The 23,912-nt window shown below is 41.6% G+C and overlaps 1 protein-coding gene and 1 pseudogene across 6 annotated transcripts in view; one reads left to right on the forward strand and one right to left on the reverse strand.

Moving 5' to 3' along the window:
• The window catches only part of LRRC49 (leucine rich repeat containing 49), a 162,639-nt gene that overhangs the window by 59,862 nt on the left and 78,865 nt on the right, over positions 1-23,912 (forward strand). The gene's annotated exons all lie outside the window — the stretch shown is intronic.
• On the reverse strand, positions 1,590-2,085 carry LOC129563078 (cytochrome c oxidase subunit 5B, mitochondrial pseudogene; annotated as a pseudogene).

Here is a 23,912-nt window from a genome sequence, read left to right on the forward strand (position 1 = left end):
TCCTTCAAAAGCTGTGATTTAATGTATTCTAATATTTATTGAAGAGATTGAGGAAAGAGCTAGTTAAACCAGAAAATTCTGGCTAGAGAAAGATATAACAGTAGAACACAGGTTTTGTTATGGGTTAAATTGAAAAGGGAACATTATGAATGTATGAGTAAATTATTGGGATGCTTTTAATATACTCAAATATGCCTACATAGAGTCATTCCTTAGTCCATGTCTGAGGGTGTAGGATCATGTCATTCTCAAAATAAAAATACATTTTCCTGTTTCTTATGGAAACGTACATGTTATCTAAAAGGTGTGTTAAATTATTTAGGAGTACATTTATAAGAATTGTATGTTTCTGTAGAAGCTGTTGACTTTTGATGTTTGAAGGGTGATAGTTAATCACACCCTTTCTCTTCTGCTCTAAGTTTTGAATCAATTGAAAGATACAGCGGTTGGATAAATGGAGTACAAAATAGCAGAATGCAGTTTAGATATGCATCTACAATCAGGCTTCCTAGTATATCTCTCCTGGATTAGATTTCAACTCACTGGCCAAAGAATTGGAAAACCGAGACCTCCCTCCCTGGGAAAAATGAAGCTTAAGAAAACACTTCCATCCTGGAGACCAGGTGGCCTGAAAGAAAAATAAGAGAACCTGGGACTCTTATGTATGCACATCCCCTTGTGAGAGTTTACCTTGTAGGAATTATGTGTGTGTGTGTGTGAGATGGGGTGAATTATTTGCTTTCTCCATATTCGTTTTTAGGATTAAAGATGACTGTTATGATGTGGTGAAACTTAGCTTAAGCAGGAAGGAAGATTATTGCCTGAACTTGATAGGCACTGAACTTACAATCAGGCCTTGGTTAAATAACAGGGCATCTTCCCCTTCAAAAAATCTTGCTGATATCCAAGTAAGGGAGTTGGGATTCTCTATAAATAAGGAGGTTATGTCTAGATTCCTGCTTGAAGGGAGGTGAACCAGTTAGATTTGTTTGTCCTGGGCACTTAAAAAGACATCACAGTGGCTTAATTATATCATCCAAGATATCTTAATGAGTAGTTTATAACTATTGAATAGTCTCTGGGAAATGTTTGTTGACAAAACTTCCTTTATGGTTTAAAAAGAAGTTGACAGTGTCAGTCGTAGACCCCATGTTAGAGATCATAGTTCTTAGTTTAGGAATCTCCTGGGAAGCATTGAATAATGTAAGCCAAATTAATAATATTTTTGGCTAGTTCCTTTGATCTTACCTTTGAAGTTTGGAGTTTTGCACTTCTAGGATATTGGCTTGTGATTCTCCAAAATAACCTACTTGAGAGATTATGAGAGTGTTTTCTTCAAGTATTTATTTATTTATTTGGCTGTGTCGGGCCTTAGTTGTGGCACATGGGATCTTCGTTGCATCATACAGGATCTTTCATCCCAGCGCATGGACTCTGTAGTTGTGGACCTCAGGCTTAGTTGCTCCATGGCATGTGGGATCTTAGTTCCCCCACCAGGGATCGAACCCATGTCCTTTGCATTGCAAGGGGGATTTTTAACCACTGGACCACCAGGGAACTCCTCCCTAGAGTGTGTGTGTGTGTTTTTTTATGGGAGGAGAAGCCAATGTAATGGCTAGTCTTTACTGGAAAGAAGAAATTCCACATCATATTCTGAGTGCATTAGTGCAATGGCTCAGTGGGCCAGCTGATGTGGCACCAGCTTATAATGGGTTCCACAGCTGGGGCATCGCTGGGCCTCGCCTTTGTGCAGCCAGAACCAGATGCTAGTACTGTTGTCTTATTCACAGATGCAGCCCACTATCCGCTTGTTGGTGATGGAGGGGACTAAATTAGGGTCTTCCTTGATACCTGAGGTTGCCTTTGGGGCAAGTATATTGTATGGGTCCTGTCCCTGCGTGCAGCCAGCATGACCTCCCTCTCTAGCCCAGTCACCTGCTCTTCATCAGTAGGAACACCACCTCCAGATGCCGTAGAGCGCACCACAGAGACTCCATTTGGATCCCGGGCCCTCAGGGCCTGGGAGGCCAGAGCTCCAGCTCTGTGGAGTAACCTTGATGCCATCACGCCCGCTACAAACACCAGCACTTCCTCCGAGAGTGTTTTTATGGCTGCATGGGTTTAGGATGTCGGAGAAGGCAATGGCACCCCACTCCAGTACTCTTGCCTGGAAAATCCCATGGATAGAGGAGCCTGGTAGGCTGCAGTCCATGGGGTCACGAAGAGTCGGACATGACTGAGCGCCTTCACTTTCACTTTTCTCTTTCATGCATTGGAGAAGGAAATGGCAACCCACTCCAGTGTTCTTGCCTGGAGAATCACAGGGACGGGGGAGCCTGGTGGGCTTCCGTCTATGGGGTCGCACAGAGTCGGACACAACTGAAGTGACTTAGCAGCAGCAGCAGCAGCAGCAGGGTTTAGGATGTAGGACTACCTTAGGGATATCCAGAGCATGGTAGCTAATAACTGATCCTTCTCCTTCGCATCCTCTACCATTTCATTAAAATATCTTCTCCAGCTGTTTCATTTAAAGACTTTAAAATTTCTTCCCAGTTGGTTTCTGAAGAACGTTGTTTATGCATTTCTCTATATAAAACATCAAATAAGGCATTGTGGGGAGTGACAAGAGGATATATATATATGCCTTTTTTTTTTCTACAAGTAGATAATCTAATGACAGCATGCATGCATCTGTGCTCAGTCGTGTCTGACTCTGTGACCCTATGGACTGTAGCCTGCCAGGCTCCTCTGCCCATGGGTTTCTCCAGGCAAGAATACTGGAGTGGGTTGCCATTTCCTTTTCCTGGCGATCTTCCTCACTCAGGGATTGAACTGGCATCTCCTGCAACTCCTGCACTGGCGGGTGGATTCTTTACCACTGAGCCACCTGAGACCTCCCTATCTGGGAAAAATGAAGCCGCAATCTAATGACAAAGAACATTCAAAGACACGAGTGACATAAACATAAAACAAACCACCCCCGCTGCCTGTAGAAAAGCCAACAGCCCTAGTATCACAGTTTTTTCAGCTTAGAATCTCTTGTGTAAGGAGTACTTCTTCCCTGATAATGCTGGCAAAATGTTTTCTTTGAGGTTTTTTTTAATTCAAGTATAGTTTTAGTTTTATTGAAGTATATTGTGTTAGTTCTTGGTGTACAACAAAATGACTCCATTATACGTATATATACATGCATACACACATACATATATATACATATATATATATATCCCCATATTCATCCTGTAATAGTCCATAATGGAAAAGAATATGAAAAAGAATATATATATATATGTGTATGTGTCTGTTTCTATATGTATGTATATATGTATATTCTTTTCCATTTCCTGTTCAGCCTCAGGGATGAGTATGGTCCCCTGTGCCATACAGTAGGACCTTGTTGTTTATTTTATGTACAGTAGTTTGTATCTGCTAATCCTAAATGCCTACTTTATTCCTCCCCCTGCCCCTTTCCCCTTTGATAACCGTGTTTGTTTTCTATTTCTGTGAATCTGTTTTTGTTTTGAAAAAACGTTCATTTGTGTCATAAGTGATAGCATATGGTATTTGTCTTTCTCTGTCTGAAAAAGTTCACTTAGTATGATCATCTCTGGATCCATCCATGTTCCTACTCATGGCATTATTTCATTCTTTGTATGGCTGGGTAATATTCTTTTATATATTTTCTTTATCCATTCATTGTCAATGGGCAATTACATTGCTTCCATGTCTTAAACATTGTAAATATTGCCACTATGAACATTGAAGTGAATGTTTCTTTTTAGAGTTTTCTCCATATACATGGCAAAAAGTATTTGAAGAGCCCACAGACTGGTTCCAAATAGGAAAAGGAGTACGTCAAGGTTGTATATTGTCACCCTGTTTATTTAATTTATATGCAGAGTACATCATGAGGAATGCTGGGCTGGAAGAAGCACAGGCTGGAATCAAGATTGCCAGGAGAAATATCAATAACCTCAGATATGCAGATGACACCACCCTTATGGCAGAAAGTGAAGAGGAACTCAAAAGCCTCTTGATGAAAGTGAAAGAGGAGACTGAAAAGGTTGGCTTGAAGCTCAACATTCAGAAAACGAAGATCATGGCATCTGGTCCCATCACTTCATGGGAAATAGAAGGGGTAACAGTGGAAACAGTGTCAGACTTTATTTTTTGGGGCTCCAAAATCACTGCAGATGCTGATTGCAGCCATGAAATTAAAAGACGCTTACTCCTTGAAAGGAAAGTTATGACCATTCTGGATGACATGTTAAAAAGCAGAGACATTACTTTGCCAACCAAGGTCCGTCTAGTCAAGGCTATGGTTTTTCCCGTAGTCATGGATGGATGTGAGAGTTGGACTGTGAAGAAAGCTGATCACCGAAGAATTGATGCTTTTGAACTGTGGTGCTGGAGAAGACTCTTGAGAGTCCCTTGGACTGCAAGGAGGTCCAACCAGTCCATTCTAAAGGAGATCAATCCTGGGTGAATGACGCTGAAGCTGAAACTCCAATACTCTGGCCACCTCATGCGACGAGTTGACTCACTGGAAAGGAGTCTGATGCTGGGAGGGATTGGGGGTGGGAGGAGACGGGGATGACAGAGAATGAGATGGCTGGATGGCATCACCGACTCGATGGACATGAGTTTGAGTGAACTCCGGGAGTTGGTGATGGACAGGGAGGCCTTGCGTGCTGTGATTCATGGGGTCTCAAAGAGTCGGACATGACTGAGCGACTGAACTGAACTGAACTAATGTTCAAAACTGTGGCTCTGGATCAGTAGTATCAATATCACTTATCAGATATCCAGAATCTCAAGTGCTACTGTAGACCTACTAGATCAGAATCCTCCTTTATAAAAGACCCCTGGATAATTCAAATGTATGTTATAGGCTGGGAGGCACTGTCACAGAGGATTCTGATTGTGCTTATTTGTTATTTAGGTCAAGTGCCCAGTTGGAACCAATCACTCTGGCCACAGGCATATAGGTCACACTGAACGCTCAAGGTCACACTCAATGCTCATAGAGACATATGTTCTCTTTCCCCTAGGACAATACTGTGGATTGGGTTCGCTGCAGAACAGAAGTGTTCTGTTATCAGGAGAGGCAGGGGCGTAAGCGATACCCAATGCACTTATTTCCACGTTCAGATCTTAGTGCACACTAATGTCAGGGCTCGCTGTTACCAGCCTCTTCACTGTGGATCATTTCATCCCATTTCATGCTTGTGTGTGTGTGTGTGTGCGTGCATGCGTGCAAATGTGATCCTCCCCATCTCCCTCACCTCACAGTGCCATCTGTCTGACTGACCTAGATAACAGAGATTCTTGCTTCTTCCACAGCCTGGTTCTTCTGTCATGTTTCAGAGTCATATTTATCAAATACATATGAATACTTTAGGATAACCTATATATCCGTACCTGTGCCTAAGTCTGAATTCGCTTCCCTGTAGTCTTTTAAGTATGTATGCCTCACTCACCCTCTTTCGTCTTGCCACTATGGCGTTGATCCTTGGAGTCATGACCTTTCAAGTTACGAACTGTTAAATTGCACTGGTATTTTCTAGAAGGAGTCATGCTTTCAGCCCTCAGGAATTATAACTTCTAGTCACTACCTTAAAGAGAGTTTAATATACAGGGAAAGAGAAGGTTTTAATCCTTTACTACTGTTATTTATCGTAGACCCTTGAACAGTTCAGGGGTTAACCTGCTGATGATTTATGGTCAGCTCTCTGTATCTGAGGGTCCTCTGCATCCTCAGGTTCAATCAACTAACAGACTGTGTAGTGCTGTAGTATTTACTGCTGAAAAATATCTGCTTGTAAGTGCACAGGTCAACTCACATTGTTCAAGGATTAACTGTATTTTGATGCTGATATTTTCCTGGGTTTGTTAAGCTGTCTCCTGCTGCCTTTTGATGTGTCATCATTCTTTGAGCATTCTTACTTTCTGGCACACTAGATGTCCCAAGCTCACCTTTACAGGGGTTCTGATTCCTTTTAGTGGAAAATAATATTTAGAAATCAAGATCTGAGTGTCAGATATGGTCATGGTTACTGGGCTATCATTGCTTTTAGGCCTTCTCTATGGATAGAATCAGGAAATGTGTATGTGTGTGTTGTATACATTTATCTATTTGTCTGTCTGTATACGTTTAAAACTATAGTTTTATACCAACAACTTCATGAATTCGTTAATGAAACTTTGAATTACGGTTCAATTCCGCAGGACTGATGTTAGCCTTCTACCACAATCCTTTTCCATATTTGCAATTGTTTTCTCTGACACTGCCTCCCCATTATGTATAATATATTTACTTATTTGCTGAGTCCTTGAATATATAGAAAGTAGTTTCAGAATTGCTAACCCACACTTCTGTGGGAGGAATGAAACTTCTAACCTGTATTTTTTTCACTGTGCTTCATGGCTTGCAGGATCTTAGTTTCCTGACCAGGAATCAAAGCCAGGCCCACAGCAGTGAAAGCATTGAGCCCTAACCACTGGACTGCCAGGGAATTCCCTCAGTTTTTTTTTTTATTTTTATTTTTTTAAATTTTTTTGTAATTAATTTATTTTTTATTGGAGGCAAATTATTTTACAATATTATATTGGTTGGTTTTGCCATACATTGAAATGAATTCGCCCCGGGTTTACATAAGTTCCCCCTCCTGAACCCCCCTCCCACCTCCCTCCTCCCTTTATCCTCCCTCTGGGTCATCCCCGCATGCCAGCCCCGAGCATCCTATAACATGCATTGACCCTGAACTAGTGATTCATTTCACATATGACAACATACGTGTTTCAATGACATTCTCCCAAATCATCCCACCCTCACCCTCTCCCACAGAGTCCCAAAGACTGATCTATGCATCTGTGTCTCTTTTGCTGTCTCGTATACAGGGTTATCATTTGCATCTTTCTAAATTCCATATATATGCGTTAGTATGCTGTATTGGTGTTTTTCTTTCTGGCTTACTTCACTCTGTATAATAGGCTCCAGTTTCATCCACCTCATTAGAACTGATTCAAATGTATTCTTTTTAATGGCTGAATAATACTCCATTGTGTGTATGTATCAAAGCTTTCTTATCCATTCGTCTGCAGATGGACATCTAGGTTGCTTCCATGTCTTGGCTATTATAAACAGTGCTGCAATGAACATTGGAGTACATGTGTCTCTTTCAATTCTGGTTTCCTCGGTGTGTATGCCCAGGAGTGCGATTGCTGGATCATATGGCAGTTCTATTTCCAGTTTTTTGAGGAATCTCCACACTGTTCTCCATAGTGGCTGTACTAGTTTGCATTCCCACCAACAGTGTAAGAGGGTTCCTTTCTCTCCACATCCTCTCCAGCATTTATTGCATGTAGACTTTTGGATAGCAGCCCTTCTGACAGGTGTGAAATGGTATCTCATTGTGGTTTTGATTTACATCTCTCTGATTATGAGGGATGTTGAGCATTTTTTCATGTGTTTGTTAGCCATCTTTATGTCTTCTTTGGAGAAATGTCTGTTTAGTTCTTTGGCCCATTTTTTGATTGGGTCCTTTATTTTTCTGGAATTGAGCTGCAGGAGCTGCTTGTATATTTTGGAGATTAATCCTTTATCAGTTGCTTCATTTGCTATTATTTTCTCCCATTCTGAAGGCTGTCTTTTCACCTTGCTTATAGTTTCCTTTGCTGTGCAGAAGCTTTTGATTTTAATTAGGTCCCATTTGTTTATTTTTGCTTTTATTTCCAATATTCTGGGAGGTGGGTCATGGAGGATCCTGCTGTGATTTATGTCGGAGAGTGTTTTGCCTACGTTCTCCTCTAGGAGTTTTATAGTTTCTGGTCTTACATTTAGCTCTCTAATCCACTTTGAGTTTATTTTTGTGTATGGTGTTAGGAAGTGTTCTAGTTTCATTCTTTTACAAGTGGCTGACCAGTTTTCCCAGCACCACTTGTTAAAGAGACTGTCTTTTCTCCATTTTATATTCTTGCCTCCTTTGTCAAAGATGAGGTGTCCATAGGTGCGTGGATTTATCTCTGGGCTTTCTATTTTGTTCCATTGATCTATATTTCTGTCTTTATGCCAGTACCATACTGTCTTGATGACTGTGGCTTTGTAGTAGAGCCTGAAGTCTGGCAGGTTAATTCCCCCAGTTCCATTTTTCTTCCTCAAGATTGCTTTGGCTATTCGAGGTTTTTTTGTATTTCCATACAAATTGTGAGATTATTTGTTCTAGTTCTGTGAAAAATATCGTTGGTAGCTTGATAGGGATTGCATTGAATGTATAAACTACTTTGGGTAGTATACTCATTTTTACAATATTTATTCTTCCAATCCATGAACACGGTATATTTCTCCATCTATTAGTGTCCTCTTTGATTACTTTCACTAGTGTTTTATAGTTTTCTACGTACAAGTCTTTTGTTTCCTTAGGTAGATATATTCCTAAGTATTTAATTCTTTTCGTTGCAACAGTGAATGGAATAGTTTCCTTAATTTCTCTTTCTATTTTCTCATTATTAGTGTATAGGAATGCAAGGGATTTCTGTGTGTTGATTTTATATCCTGCAACATTACTGTAATCATTGATTAGCTCTAGTAGTTTTCTGGTAGAGTCTCTAGGGTTTTCTGTGTAGAGGATCATGTCATCAGCGAACAGTGAAAGTTTTACTTCTTCTTTTCCAATTTGTATTCCTTTTATGTCTTTTTCTGCTCTGATTGCTGTGGCCAAAACTTCCAGAATTATGTTGAAGAGTAGTGGTGAGAGTGGGCACCCTTGTCTTGTTCCTGACTTTAGGGGAAATGCTTTCAGTTTTTCACCATTGAGGATAATGTTTGCTGTGGGTTTGTCATATATAGCTTTTATTATGTTGAGGTATGTCCCTTCTGGAGAAGGCAATGGCAAGCCACTCCAGTACTCTTGCCTAGAAAATCCCATGGATGGAGGAGCCTGGTAGGCTGCAGTCTGTGGGGTCGCTAAGGGTCAGACGCGACTGACTGACCTCACTTTCACTTTTCACTTTCACACATTGGAGAAGGAAATGGCAACCCACTCCAGTGTTCTTGCCTGGAGAATCCCAGAGACGGGGGAGCCTGTTGGGCTTCCGTCTATGGGGTCACACAGAGTCGGACACGACTGAAGTGACTTAGCAGCAGTAGCAGTAGCAGCATGTCCCTTCTATTCCTACTTTCTGGAGGGTTTTGATCATAAATGGATGTTGAATTTTGTCGAAGGCTTTCTCTGCATCTATTGAGATAATCATATGATTTTTATTTTTCAGTTTGTTAATGTGGTGTATTACGTTGATTGATTTGCAGATATTGAAGAATCCTTGCATTCCTGGGATAAAGCCCACTTGGTCATGATGTATGATCTTATTAATATGTTGTTGGATTCTGATTGCTAGAATTTTGTTAAGGATTTTTGCATCTATGTTCATCAGTGATATTGGCCTGTCAGTCAGTCAGTTCAGTTCAGTCGCTCAGTCGTGTCCGACTCTCCGCGACCCCATGAATCACAGCACGCCAGGCCTCCCTGTCCATCACCAACTCCCGGAGTACACTCAAACTCATGTCCACAGAGTCGGTGATGCCATCCAGCCATCTCATTCTCCGTCGTCCCCTTCTCCTCCCGCCCCCAACCTTTCCCAGCATCAGAGTCTTTTCCAGTGAGTCAACTCGTCTCATGACGTGGCCAAAGTATTGGAGTTTCAGCTTTAGCATCAGTCCCTCCAATGAACATCCAGGATTGATCTCCTTTAGAATGGACTGGTTGGATCTCCTTGCAGTATAAGGGACTCTCAAGAGTCTTCTCCAACACCACAGTTCAAAAGCATCGATTCTTCGGCGATCAGCCTTCTTCACAGTCCAACTCTCACATCCATACATGACCACGGGAAAAACCATTGCCTTGACTAGACGGACCTTGGTCGGCAAAGTAATGTCTCTGCTTTTTTGGCCTGTAGTTTTCTTTTTTTGTGGGATCTTTACCAGGTTTTGGGATTAGGGTGATGGTGGCCTCATAGAATGAGTTTGGAAGTTTCCCTTCCTCAGCAATTTTCTGGAAGAGTTTGAGTAGAATAGGTGTTAGCTCTTCTCTAAATTTTTGGTAGAATTCGGCTGTGAAGCCGTCTGGACCTGGGCTTTTGTTTGCTGGAAGATTCCGGATTACAGCCTCTAGTTCCATGCTTGTGATGGGTCTGTTCAGATTTTCTATTTCTTCCTGGTTCAGTTTTGGAAAGTTGTACTTTTCTAGGAATTTGTCCATTTCTTCCAGGTTATTCATTTTATTGCCATATAATTGCTGATAGTATTCTCTAATAATCCTTTGTATTTCTGTGTTGTCGGTTGTGATCTCTCCATTTTCATTTCTAATTTTATTGATTTGGTTCTTCTCCCTTTGTTTCTTGATAAGTTGGCTAGCGGTTTGTCAATTTTATTTACCTTCTCAAAGAACCAGCTTTTGGCTTTGTTGATTTTTGCTATGGTCTCTTTTGTTTCTTTTGCATTTATCTCTGCCCTAATTTTTACAATTTCTTTCCTTCTACTGACCCTGGGGTTCTTCATTTCTTCCTTTTCTAGTTGCTTTAGATGTAGAGTTAGGTTATTTAGTTGACTTTTTTCTTGTTTCTTGAGATGTGCCTGTATTGCTATGAATTTCCCCCTTAGCACTGCTTTTACAGTGTCCCAGAGGTTTTGGGTTGTTGTATTTTCATTTTCATTCATTTCTATGCATATTTTGATTTCTCTTTTGATTTCTTCTATGATTTGTTCATTATTCAGCAGCGTGTTGTTCAGCCTCCATATGTTGGCATTTTTAATAGTTTTTCCCTTGTAATTGAGATCTAATCTTACTGCATTGTGATCAGAAAAAATGCATGGAATGATTTCAACTTTTTTGAATTTACCAAGGCTAGATTTATGGCCCAGGATGTGATCTATCCTAGAAAAGGTTCCGTGTGCGCTTGAGAAAAAGGTGAAATTCATTGTTTTGGGGTGAATTGTCCTATAGATATCTATTAGGTCTAACTGGTCTATTGTATCATTTAAAGTTTGTGTTTCCTTGTTAATTTTCTGTTTAGTTGATCTATCCATAGATGTAAGTGGGGTATTAAAATCTCCCACTATTATTGCATTATTGTTAATTTCCCCTTTCATACTTGTTAGTAATTGTCTTACATATTGCGATGCTCCTATGTTGGGTGCATAAATATTTATAATTGTTATATCTTCATCTTGGATTGATCCTTTGATCATTATGTAGTTTCCTTCTTTGTCTCTTTTCACAGCCTTTGTTTTAAAGTCTATTTTATCTGATATGAGTATTGCTACTCCTGCTTTCTTTTGGTCTCTATTTGCATGGAATATCTTTTTCCAGCCCTTCACTTTCAGTCTGTGTGTGTCCCTCGTTTTGAGGTGGGTCTCTTGCAGACAACATATATGGGGGTCTTGTTTTTGTATCCATTCAGTCAGCCTTTGTCTTTTGGTTGGGGCATTCAACCCATTTACGTTTAAGGTAATTATTGATAAGTACGATCCCGAAGCCATTTTCTTTATTGCTTTGGGTTCGAGTTTATACACCCTTTCTGTGTTTCCTGTCTAGAAAAGATCTTTAGCATTTGTTGGAGAGCTGGTTTGGTAATGGTGAATTCTCTCAGCTTTTGCTTGTCTGTAAAGCTTTTGATTTCTCCTTCGTATTTGAATGAGATCCTTGCTGGGTACAGTAGTCTGGGCTGTAGGTTATTTTCTTTCATCACTTTAAGTATGTCTTGCCATTCCCTCCTGGCCTGAAGAGTTTCTGTTGAAAGATCAGCTGTTATCCTTATGGGAATCCCCTTGTGTGTTATTTGCTGTTTTTCCCTTGCTGCTTTTAATATTTGCTCTTTGTGTTTGATCTTTGTTAATTTGATTAATATGTGTCTTGGAGTATTTCGCCTTGGGTTTATCCTGTTGGGGACTCTCTGGGTTTCTTGGACTTGGGTGATTATTTCTTTCCCTATTTTAGGGAAGTTTTCAACTATTATCTCCTCAAGTATTCTCTCATGGTCTTTCTTTTTGTCTTCTTCTTCTGGGATTCCTATGATTCGAATGTTGGAGCGTTTAACATTGTCCCAGTAGGTATTGCTAGGGGGCACCAGAGGGCAGACAAACTGAAATCATAATCACAGGAAACTAGTTGATCTAATCACATGGACCACAGCCGAATGTGGTCCCCTGGAGAAGGGAATGGCAAACCACTTCAGTATACTTGCCTTGAGAACCCCGTGAACAGTAACAAAGGGCAAAATGATAGGATACTGAATGAGGAATTCCCCAGGCTGGTAGGTGCCCAGTATGCTACTCTGATGCTGGGAAAGGTTGGGGGCGGGAGGAGAAGGGGACGACGGAGAATGAGATGGCTGGATGGCATCACCGACTCTGTGGACATGAGTTTGAGTGTACTCCGGGAGTTGGTGATGGACAGGGAGGCCTGGCGTGCTGTGATTCATGGGGTCGCGGAGAGTCGGACACGACTGAGCGACTGAACTGAACTGAACTGAGAGGTCTGTAATATTGTTCTCATTTCTTTTAATTTGTTTTTCTTTTTTCCTCTCTGTTTCATTTATTTCTACAATTCTATCTTCTAACTTGCTTATCCTGTCTTCTGCCTCTGTTATTCTACTGTTTGTTCCTTCCAGAGTGTTTCTGATCTCATCTATTGCATTACTCATTGTATATTGACTCTTTTTTATTTCCTCTAAGTCCTTATTAAACCTTTCTTCCATCTTCTCAATCTTTTTCTCCAGGTTATTTATTTGTAACTCCATTTTGCTTTCAAGATTTTGAATCATTTTCACCATCAAAATTCGAAATTCTTTATCAGGTAGATTCCCTATATCTTCCTCTTTTGTTTGTGTTGATGGGCATTTATCTTGTTCCTTTACTTGCTGGGTATTTCTCTGCCTCTTCATCTTGCTTATAATGCTTTGCTTGGGGTGGCCTTTCCCTCTTCTGGCCGTTTGTGGAGTTCTCTTTATTATGTAGTTTCCTCACTGTGTGTGGGGTTGGACAGGTGACTTGTCAAGGTTCCCTGGTTACGGAAGCTTGTGTCGGTGTTCTGGTGGGTGCAGCTGGATTTGTTCTCTCTGGAGTGCAATGAAGTGTCTAGTAATGAGTTATGAGATGTCAGTGGGTTTGGAGTGACTTTGGGCAACCTGTATATTGAAGCTCAGGGCTAGTTTCCTGTGTTACTGGAGAATTTGCGTGGTATGTCTTGCTCTGGAACTTGTTGACCCTTGGGTGGTGCTTGGTTTTAGTGTAGGTATGGAGACGTATGATGAGCTCCTATTGATTAATGTTCCCTGGAGTCAGGAGTTCTCTGGTGTTCTCAGGATTCGGGCTTAAGCCTCTTGCCTCTGGTTTTTGGTCTTATTCTTGGAGTAGCCTCTAGACGTCTCTATCTGTCATTTCCAAGGTGGATCCCTCTGTTTTAGCTTCTGTTTGCTGGTCTCTTCAGTGTCTAATTTCCACCCTGATACTAGGGGGTGGGTGGACACTTTTTAAGGCTCAGTTGTTCAGTCCTGTTCTGGGAAGGGAGGAACGCTGCAGACGAATATCTCTGGCGTCTGTGGGGAGTGCTCGCAGCGTCTCGGCCACACTGGGTTTGCCCCCGCTCACAGCGCATGTGCTGTCCCAGTCTACACTGCACAGGCTCTAGGTTGCTCTGCCGGGAACTGTCCGAGGCCGGCGCCGGGTTGTATGCACTTCCCAGGTCTGAGTGGCTCAAGTTCAGGTTCTCAGGTACTCCACAAAGGCGCAGACTTGGTTGGGCCTGCGTTTTGTGCCTTCCCTGGTCCGAGCAGTTCAGGGGACCAGGTGTTTGGCGAGCGCTGTCTCTGCGACTTATTGCCTCCCCAGTCCCCGCCACTCAGTTTTCTGGGTATACAACCGGCGCACCTTCTCAGGGGGATATCGACCGGCCCGAGCCCAAGAAGTCCTGATTAGCAACAAGCCTGTCTGCAGTTTGTATCAGATGCCTTTCTGGGGCCGCGGTTGCCCGCTCCGGCTCTGGCTGCGCTCCCTGCCTGTCTCAGCGGGGGATGGGGGATGGGCCAGCCGCAGCCGGCTCACTCTGCTCAGTCCTTTATTCTGTGAGCGGGGCTGGCCGAGTCTTGGGTTAGAGCTTTCCGCCTTTTCGTGGGAAAGCTATCCCACAGTCTGCTTTGCTCTCCCCAGTTCTCTCAAATTGTTCTCGCGGCATTCAAGCCCAGTCCTCTCTCTAAGCAGTTCAGCCGGCTCCTCCCTGCCCAGCCCCCTCTTGCTAATGGCGTATGCAGGCGTCTGCGCTGCTTCTCCGCTGGGAGTTACCGTTTAGTGGGTAATCTGTGGGTTTTAAAAAAATCTTAAAAAAAAAGAGGGTTATGTGGCCCTCTGATCTTCCAAGGCTCACCACAGATTCGCCAGTGAGATTGTGTCCTGGTGTTTGGAAACTTCTCTCTTTTTAAAGCCTCCCTTCCCGGGACGGAGCTCCGTCCTTACTTCTTTTGTCTCGCTTTTTACCTTTTATGTTTTTTCCTACCTCCTTTCGAAGACAATGGGCTGCTTTTCTGGGTGCCTGACGTCCTCTGCCAGTATTCAGAAGTTGTTTTGTGGACTTTACTCCGCGTTCAAATGTTCTTTTGATGAATTTGTGGAGGAGAGAGTGGTCTCGCCGTCCTATTCCTCCGCCATCTTGTTCCTTCCCCCCTCAGTTTTTTTTTTTTGGTACTGTGTTTTGTGTTTAGCCTAAAAGTATGTAATCAGAAAACTGTGTTTAAAGTTGTTTGGGTTGGTTCTCCTCTACCCTTTCAGTGTGATTATGTTATTCATTTAAGCAGTAAGGTTTGTCTGTTTGTTTGTCTCCACTTTTTGTTGTTCTCCCCCAGCCTTGCTAATCTGATATACTGATTTTTCAGTTGTGTAACGGTAATATGGTCCCCAAACTCAACTACGAAAAAAGGGATCCCTCAGAGATAACTTCGGAGAAGGCAATGGCAAGCCACTCCAGTACTCTTGCCTAGAAAATCGCGTGGACGGAGGAGCCTGGTGGGCTGCTGTCCATGGGGTCGCTACTAGTCGGAGACGACTGAGCAACTTCACTTTCACTTTTCACTTTCACACATTGGAGAAGGAAATGGCAACCCACTCCAGTGTTCTTGCCTGGAGAATCCCAGGGACAGCGGAGCCTGGTCGGCTGCCGTCTATGGGGTCGCACAGAGTCGGACACGACTGAAGTGACTTAGCAACAGCAGCAGCAGCAGCAGAGATAACTTTCCTATTCTTTCTACCCATTTTCAACCCCCTTCCTTTCCATCCTCTTTTCACCCACTCTTTTAGATAACCTTATAAATTTCTGGTTTATCCTCATGTTTCTTTTTGCATATATCAGCAGATACATGTGTAGTATAGATAAACTCACACGTGTTTTTTTCTCTAGTATTTCTGTGGCATTTCTAGTATTTGTATTTTTAGCTCCCTGATCCACTTGGAGGTAATTTTTTTGGAGGGGGGAATAGCATGAGGTTTGAAGTTTAGTTTTTCAAGCGTCTACCCAGTTGTCCCAGAGATACTTATGTAAAAAGCCTATCTTTTCCTTGGTGATTTGGGATGCTACTTAAGTACCAACTTATCTATCTCCATTAAAACTTCAGTAATCATGAACTTGTTTTACTGTCTTTCTTCTCCCACCTTTTGTTTTTCTCAGCTGCATTATTTCTACTTTACTGCACATAAAACCCATTATATAACATACATAGCATGTTGTTCTTTCACCTGGATTCATGCCTTTATTTTAGAGAGTCATGGAGAGTCTTAGATCTCTGATTGATTACTGAATGTGTATCATCCGTCCTAGTCAAGTTTCCTCAGTCATCTCTTAGTGGAAGAAGCTCATCCAGTATTCCTCAAGAAGGGTTCATGGGTACAGAACATTCTGAAATCTTAACCCTGATACTTGAAGGACTGTGCTGTGTGCTTAGTCACTCAATTATGTCCGACTTTTTCCAACCCCATGGACTGTAGCCCACCAGGCTCCTCTGTCCATGGGGATTCTCCATGGAGTGGGTTGCCATGCCCTTCTCCAGGGTATCTTCCCAACCCAGAAATCGAACCCAGGTTTCCTGCATTGCAGGCAGATTCTTTACTGTATGAGTCACCAAGGAAGCCCAAAAGTACTGGAGTGGGTAGCCTATCCCTTCTCCAGGGTATCTTCCCAACCCAGAAATCAAACCCAGGTTTCCTGCATTGCAGGCAGATTCTTTACTGTCTGAGTTACCAAGGAAGCCCAAAAGTACGGAGTGGGTAGCCTGTCCCTTCTCCAGGGGATCTTCCCAACCCAGGAATCTAACGGGGGTCTCCTGCATTGCAGGTGGATTCTTTACCACCTGAGGTACCAGGGCAGCCCCACCTAAACAAAACATACAATCCAAAGTAGCAAAAGTATGATCTATTTTTTTTTAAAAAGCATGAAAAAAATGAAATTCTTGCTTTATTCATTTTTTCCATGAATTTCTTTTTTTTTTTTTCAATAGATCACTTTTGCTACTTTGCATTGTAAGTTATCTTTAGGGCAAATAGTACCAGTCTAATTTCAGCTGTCATCTTTATGCTTAGAGGTTAAGTCTAATAGTTTTGTTAGGATTGTTGTTGTTTAGTCGCTAAGTTGTGTCTGACTCTTTGCAACCCCATGGACTGTAGCATGCCAGGGTTCACTGTCCTTCATAATCTCCTGGAGTTTCACCAGCACTCTCAAGAGTCTTCTCCAAAACCATAGCTTGATTATATGGACTTTTGTCATATCAAATTGATTGTCCTGATTCAGTTTTCCCAAGTACCTGTTTGTTGGTCCATTTTAATATGTAATGTTTGGTCTTTTCTTATTTCCAGAAAGTTTCCTTGGGTTATAGTTTTAAGTATTAGTTCTGTTCAGTTGTTCTTATCTTTAGACTCTCCTGTTGCACATTGTTTTTGTCTTTGGCCTTTTCTGTTCCAACCACTTTACTTCTGATCCTTTTTATTTCTTTGCCTCATCTTCATTCTCTTGGTTGTTTTTTCTGGTTTTGTTAAATGTCCCTTAGTAAACGTTTATTTGGATCTAGTCTCCCTTGGTGACTTTGATTCTGCAACGATTTTGTCTTTTCCTTTCATTTCTTTCCCAAGTTCAGTCAACTCTGTTTTTGTGTCTTCCTGTTTATTGTCCATTTTTGCTTTTAATTTTCGAATTTTATATTCAAGGTGGGTTTTTTATACTTTTATATGCATTTTTCCCGTGGTCATGTATGGATGTGAGAGCTGGACTGTGAAGAAAGCTGATCGCCGAAGAATCGATGCTTTTGAACTGTGGTGTTGGAGAGGACTCTTGAGAGTCCCTTGTACCACAAGGAGATCCAACCAGTCCATTCTAAGGGAGATCGATCCTGGGTGTTCATTGGAAGGACTGATGCTGAAGCTGAAACTCCAATACTTTGGCCACCTCATGCGACGAGTTGACTCACTGGAAAAGACTCTGATGCTGGGAAAGGTTGGGGGCGGGAGGAGAAGGGGACGAGCGAGAATGAGATGGCTGGATGGCATCACCGACTCTGCGGTCATGAGTCTGAGTGAACTCCGGGAGTTGGTGATGGACAGGGAGGCTTGGCGTGCTGAGATTCATGGGGTCACGGAGAGTCGGACACAACTGAGCGACTGAACTGAACTGAACTGAACTGATGCTTATTTGAGGATATTTAATTTAGTATGGAATGTTGTATTACAGTTTCCTTGTTCTTCATGTTTGTTTTTGAAGGGGAAGGAAATTTTCATCAGCTTGAGGGGGTTTGATTTTCTATTCTTAAAATATTTTATAGATATTTAGTCTATTTTTGCCAATTTCCTTTGTGAGTGTGGGTGATTTACAAGACTCAGGTCAAGGGTGTCTTCTTCTGTCAGTGTAGCCAAGCCAAGTATGGTATGTTTGTGTGTGTGTGTGTGAATTTTGGGGAGAAGGGGCTATGTGTCTTCATTCTATTCTTTATTTTTTGGGTTCTCTTTTGTCTTGCATTTTCCCCTTTTGCTTCTTTCCCATTTTCATCTTCACCATCCAATTTCCAAAGACCTTTCTTCTACCTTCCTTTCTACCATCTCAAAAGCAATGCATTTTCGAAGACTGCGACTGCAAATCATGTGCTTTTGAAAGTCCGTTCTGTGTAGTGCTGGAAGAGCTACTGGAATGTTTCCAGTATTTTTACACCTAATGTGGAATTTCTCTTTCTGGTAATGATTGTAGATCAGTCCACTACTAGTTCCCCGTTTCTCTCTTGTTCATGATTTTTTCCAAAGTGTCCTTCTGTGTTACCTATTATATAGGTAACGATACTTGAGCATTCTCTTTTTGTTACGGGCATTGGTTTTATGTAATTTGCCTGTTGTTGTTATAGTTTTGTATTGCTTTTTGAAAGACAGACTGGGACATTGTGTTTATACCCCTGTGTTTACCTCACATATATATGTATATGTATACATGCGTGTATGTGTGCAGATGTTATATCTATATACTATCTCTCCTATCAGAATGTAATTGCCTTAAGAGTAGCAGTTCAGCTTTACTAATCTTTCTGTCTTAGCAATAGTCCCAATGCCTGTCATGTACAATGGCCTTTAAGCCTTTCTTTTTCATAGTAACAATTGAAACAAAATTCAAAATTGTAGTAACTGCATGATACTGTTAATAAATTTTCCTTTTCCCAAAGACTGCAGATAACTAAAGGATTGTAACATGAAGTGAAAACCCTTCTAACTATGAAACTATGCCCATGTGGGCTAGATAACCAGCACTATGAATTATTATTTGATAACCTGAATATATAGAAATTGCCATGTTCCTCATGAGTGAAGGAATACGATTTACATAGTACTATAAAATGATGCTATTCAGTTTAGAGGAGAGCCCCATGGTTCCTGAATGACTGCATTATTATTATTCTTGTGACTTGACTGTAAAATGAAATGAGAGATTTCAGGAATCTTCTGTTCAAATAAAGAGACAAGTAGCAGTGTTGCTTTATGCCACCATATTTTAAACTGGTTGGGAAGGTCAAAAGTGCTGCAATGACTGTTTAATGTTCTGATGAAATCTTAAGGGAAATGATGCCTATTCACCAATACCAGCTTCACACTGAACTCTTACAGTCATCTTGGCTGGATCATACTGGAGATGAAATTTAGTGTAACTGCCATTTGAATAAGAGATAGATACATGGTGAGTTCATGATTGAGAAAGAGAAGTGATGGATAGGGATATAGAGATCAAAACTAAGAATAAGCACATATAAAAAGTTTAAAGAAGAATATGTATGCTGAGTCTCTTTGCTGTCCACCTGAAACTACCACAACATTGTTAATCGGCTATCAGTTCAGTTCAGTTCAGTCGGTCAGTCATGTCCAACTCTTTGCGACCCCATGAATCACAGCACGCAAGGCCTCCCTGTCCATCACCAACTCCCGGAGTTCACTCAAACTCATGTCCATCGAGTCGGTGATGCCATCCAGCCATCTCATTCTCTGTCGTCCCCGTCTCCTCCTGCCCCCAATCCCTCCCAGCATCAGAGTCTTTTCCAGTGAGTCAACTCGTTGCATGAGGTGGCCAAAGTATTGGACTTTCAGCTTTAGCATCAGTCCTTCCAATGAACACCAAGGACTGATCTCCTTTAGAATGGACTGGTTGGATCTCCTTGCAGTCCAAGGGACTCTCAAGAGTCTTCTCCAACACCGCAGTTCAAAAGCATCAATTCTTCGGCGATCAGCTTTCTTCACAGTCCAACTCTCACATCCATCCATGACCACGGGAAAAACCATAGCCTTGACTAGACGGACCTTTGTTGACAAAGTAATGTCTCTGCTTTTTAATATGTTATCTAGGTTGGTCATAACTTTCCTTCCAAGGAGTAAGCATCTTTTAATTTCATGACTGCAGTCAGCATCCGCAGTGATTTTGGAGCCCCAAAAAATAAAGTCTGACACTGTTTCCACTGTTTCCCCATCTATTTCCCATGAAGTGATGGGACCAGATGCCATGATCTTTGTTTTCTGAATGTTAAGCTTCAAGCCAACCTTTTCACTCTCCTCTTTCACTTTCATCAAGAGGCTTTTGAGTTCATCTTCACTTTCTGCCATAAGAGTGGTGTCATCTGCATATCTGAGGTTATTGATATTTCTCCCGACAATCTTGATTCCAGCTTGTGCTTCTTCCAGCCCAGCGTTCCTAATGATGTACTCTGTATATAAGTTAAATAAGCAGGGTGACAATATACAACCTTGACATACTCCTTTTCCTATTTGGAACCAGTCTGTTTTTCCATGTACGGTTCTGACTGTTGCTTCCTGACCTGCATACAGGTTCCTCAAAGGCAGGTCAGGTGGTCTGGTATTCCCATCTCTTTCAGAATTTTCCACAGTTTCTTGTGATCCACACAGTCAAAGGCTTTGGCATAGTCAATGAAGTAAAAATAGATGCTTTTCTGGAACTCTCTTGCTTTCTCCATGATCCAGCGGATGTTGGCAATTTGATCTCTTGTGCCTCTGCTTTTTCTAAAACCTGCTTGGACACCTGGGAGTTCACGGTTCACATATTGCTGAAGCCTGGCTTGGAGAATTTTGAGCATGACTTTACCAGCGTGTGAGATGAGTGCAACTGTGCAATAGTTTGAGCATTCTTTGGCATTGCCTTTCTTTGGGATTGGAATGAAGACTGACTTTTTCCAGTCCTGTGGCCACTGATGAGTTTTCCAAATTTGCTGGCATATTGAGTGAAGCACTTTTACAGCATCATCTTTCAAGATTTGAAATAGCTCAACTGGAATTCTATCACCTCCACTAGCTTTGTTCGTAGTGATGCTTTCTAAGGCCCACTTGACTTTACATTCCAAGATGTGTGCCTCTAGGTCAGTGAGCACGTTATTGTGATTATCTTGGTCGTGAAGATCTTTTTTGTACAGTTCTTCTGTGTATTCTTGCCACCTCTTCTTAACATCTTCTGCTTCTGTTAGGTCCATACCACTTCTGTCCTTTATTGAGCCCATCTTTGCATGAAATGTTCCCTTGGAATCTCTAATTTTCTTGAAGAGATCTCTTGTTTTTTCTGTTCTGTTGTTTTCCTCTATTTAATTGGCTATACTCCTACATAAAATAAAAAGTTGAAAAAAATATATATACATAAGATCTATGTACATGTATTATGGGCTGAATGAATCGTGTCCTCCCCTCACCCTGCACATTCATTTGTTGAAGTCTTAATCCCTAGTACCTGAGAATATGACCTTATTAGGGGACACAATGGCAACCCACTCCAGTACTTTTGCCTGGAAAATTTATGGGCGGAGGAGCCTGGTAAGCTGCAGTCCATGGGGTCACGAAGAGTCGGACACGACTGAGTGACTTCACTTTCACTTTCATGCATTGGGGCAACCCACTCCAGTGTTCTTGCCTGGAGAATCCCAGGGACGGGGGAGCCTGACGGGCTGCCTTCTATGGGGTCGCACAGAGTTGGACACGACTGAAGCGACTTAGTAGCAGCAGCAGCAGCATTTGAAAAAGTAATTAAGGTAGAATGAGGTCTTATGGGTGGATCCTAATCCTGATTAGAATAGATTAGGACACCTACACCAAACAGAAGAAAAACCATGTGGAGATGGGGAGAAGATGGCCATCTCCAGGCCAAAGAGAGAGGCCTCAGAGAAGTAAACCCTGCTGACACCTTGATCTTGGACATTTATTCTCCAGAACTATCAGAAAATGAATTTCTGTTGTTTAAACTACCCAGTTTGTAGTAGTTTGTTGAAAACCCTCCCAAATGAATACTATACGGATACTCATCACAGAATTTTTTAAATAGCAGCTCAAGACAAAAAAATAAGTGTCCAACAGTGGAGGCATGGTTCTTTTCATATGCCAGTTTACCTATATGTCCTTAGGAGGAAAGATTTCACATGGTTTCTTTTTTTGCCAAATTTTGGTTTTATACTTCTCTAAATTTCCTCACTGTATTACTTTTATAATTAGGGAAAAAAGAATGCAAAAGGAACAGCTATGGAGAAGACTGCTGATTTAATCTCATTATACACTTGAGATTTTTTTTTGCATAATTATGGAGTGAGGTAAGGTTTCAAAAAGATTTTTTTTTTCAGTGCATGGACACTGGTATAGTCCGAATAGATGCTAAATTGGATCATGAGGTCCTGTTGTGTCAAGGGTTATATTTTTACTGCCAAAATAATAGGTGTTGCGGGGCACCTCAGGGCTGAGAGTGGGACAGTGTGGAGGGGCATTTAGGTGTTTTGAGAACAGTGGTGTTTATCAACTGGCATGGAAGTTATTCAGAATTTTAACTAAGGCAGTTAGTTATATCATGTGTATATCAGCCTTACATGTACATCTCATTCTTTTTAATGGCTGCATTTAATTTCATTATATGGATCACTCAATTTATTTAATCAGTCTCCTATTGATGGTCATTTAGATAGTTTGCCTTTTTTGTTATTACAAGCAGTGTTGTAATATACATCTTTTTTTAACATATTACCTTTGTGAAAGTGGGTCAGTATATCACAATGTGACTCTGGAGAAATCATTTTTCTTCTTAGAATTGTGAATCCTTTCCTAATATTAGCAAGGAGTTGTGAAGTTCAGGTTATAAATCTGTTATTTTAAGGGGATATTGAAGTTTAGGTCAGTGATCTCAAATGTTGACTTTGTATTAGAATCACCTACAGAACTATTAGGAATCATTCGTCTATGGCCCTACTGCTAGAGATTCTGATTTAGATCTGGACGGGTTCTAAGTATTCAGTAAGCTTCACAAATGATTCTGATAGAGGAACAATAATATTTTAAAAGAAGACAGGGTTGTATGATTTGCCAACATCTAAAAGGAATACGTCAAGGCTGTATATTGTCACCCCGCTTATTTAACTTATATGCAGAGTACATCATGAGGAACACTGGGCTGGAAGAAGCACAAGCTTGAATCAAGATTGCCGGGAGAAATATCAATAACCTCAGATATGCAGATGACACCACCCTTATGACAGAAAGCAAAGAGGAACTAAAAAGCCTCTTGATGAAAGTGAAAGAGGAGAGTGAAAAAGTTGGCTTAAAGCTCAACATTCAGAAAACTAAGATCATGGCATCTGGTCCCATCACTTCATGGCAAATAGATGGGGAAACAGTGGAAACAGTGTCACACTTTATTTTTGGGGGCTCCAAAAATCACTGCAGATGGTGATTGCAGCCATGAAATTAAAAGACGCTTACTTTTTGGAAGGAAAGTTATGACCAACCTAGATAACATATTAAAGAGCAGAGACATTACTTTGCCAACAAAGGTCCGTCTAGTCAAGGCTATGGTTTTTCCCGTGGTATTGTATGGATGTGAGAGTTGGACTGTGAAGAAAGCTGATCGCCGAAGAATTGATGCTTTTGAACTGTAGTGTTGGAGAAGACTCTTGAGAGTCCCTTGGACTGCAGGGAGATCCAACCAGTCCATTCTAAAGGAGATCAGTCCTGGGTGTTCAGCATCATTTGGAAGGACTGATGCTAAAGCTGAAACTTCAATACTTTGGCCACCTCATGCGAAGAGCTGACTCATTGGAAAAGACTCTGACGCTGGGAGGGATTGGGGGCGGGAGGAGACGGGGACGACAGAGAATGAGATGGCTGGATGGCATCACCGACTCGATGCATATGAGTTTGGGTGAACTCTGGGAGCTGGTGATGGACAGGGAGGCCTGGTGTGCTGTGATTCATGGTGTCGCAAAGAGTTGGACACGACTGAGCGGCTAAACTGAACTGAAGTGAATTGAACGTATTATAAGGAGTATGGGTGAAGAATTGAAGCTACTGAGGCTCTCATACCTGCTATTAGGAGTGTGACTAG

This window comes from Moschus berezovskii, chromosome 9 (genome assembly GCF_049115385.1).
Source record: "Moschus berezovskii isolate FMDL1 chromosome 9, NW_MosBer_1.0, whole genome shotgun sequence".
NCBI classification, from domain to species: Eukaryota; Metazoa; Chordata; class Mammalia; order Artiodactyla; family Moschidae; genus Moschus; species Moschus berezovskii.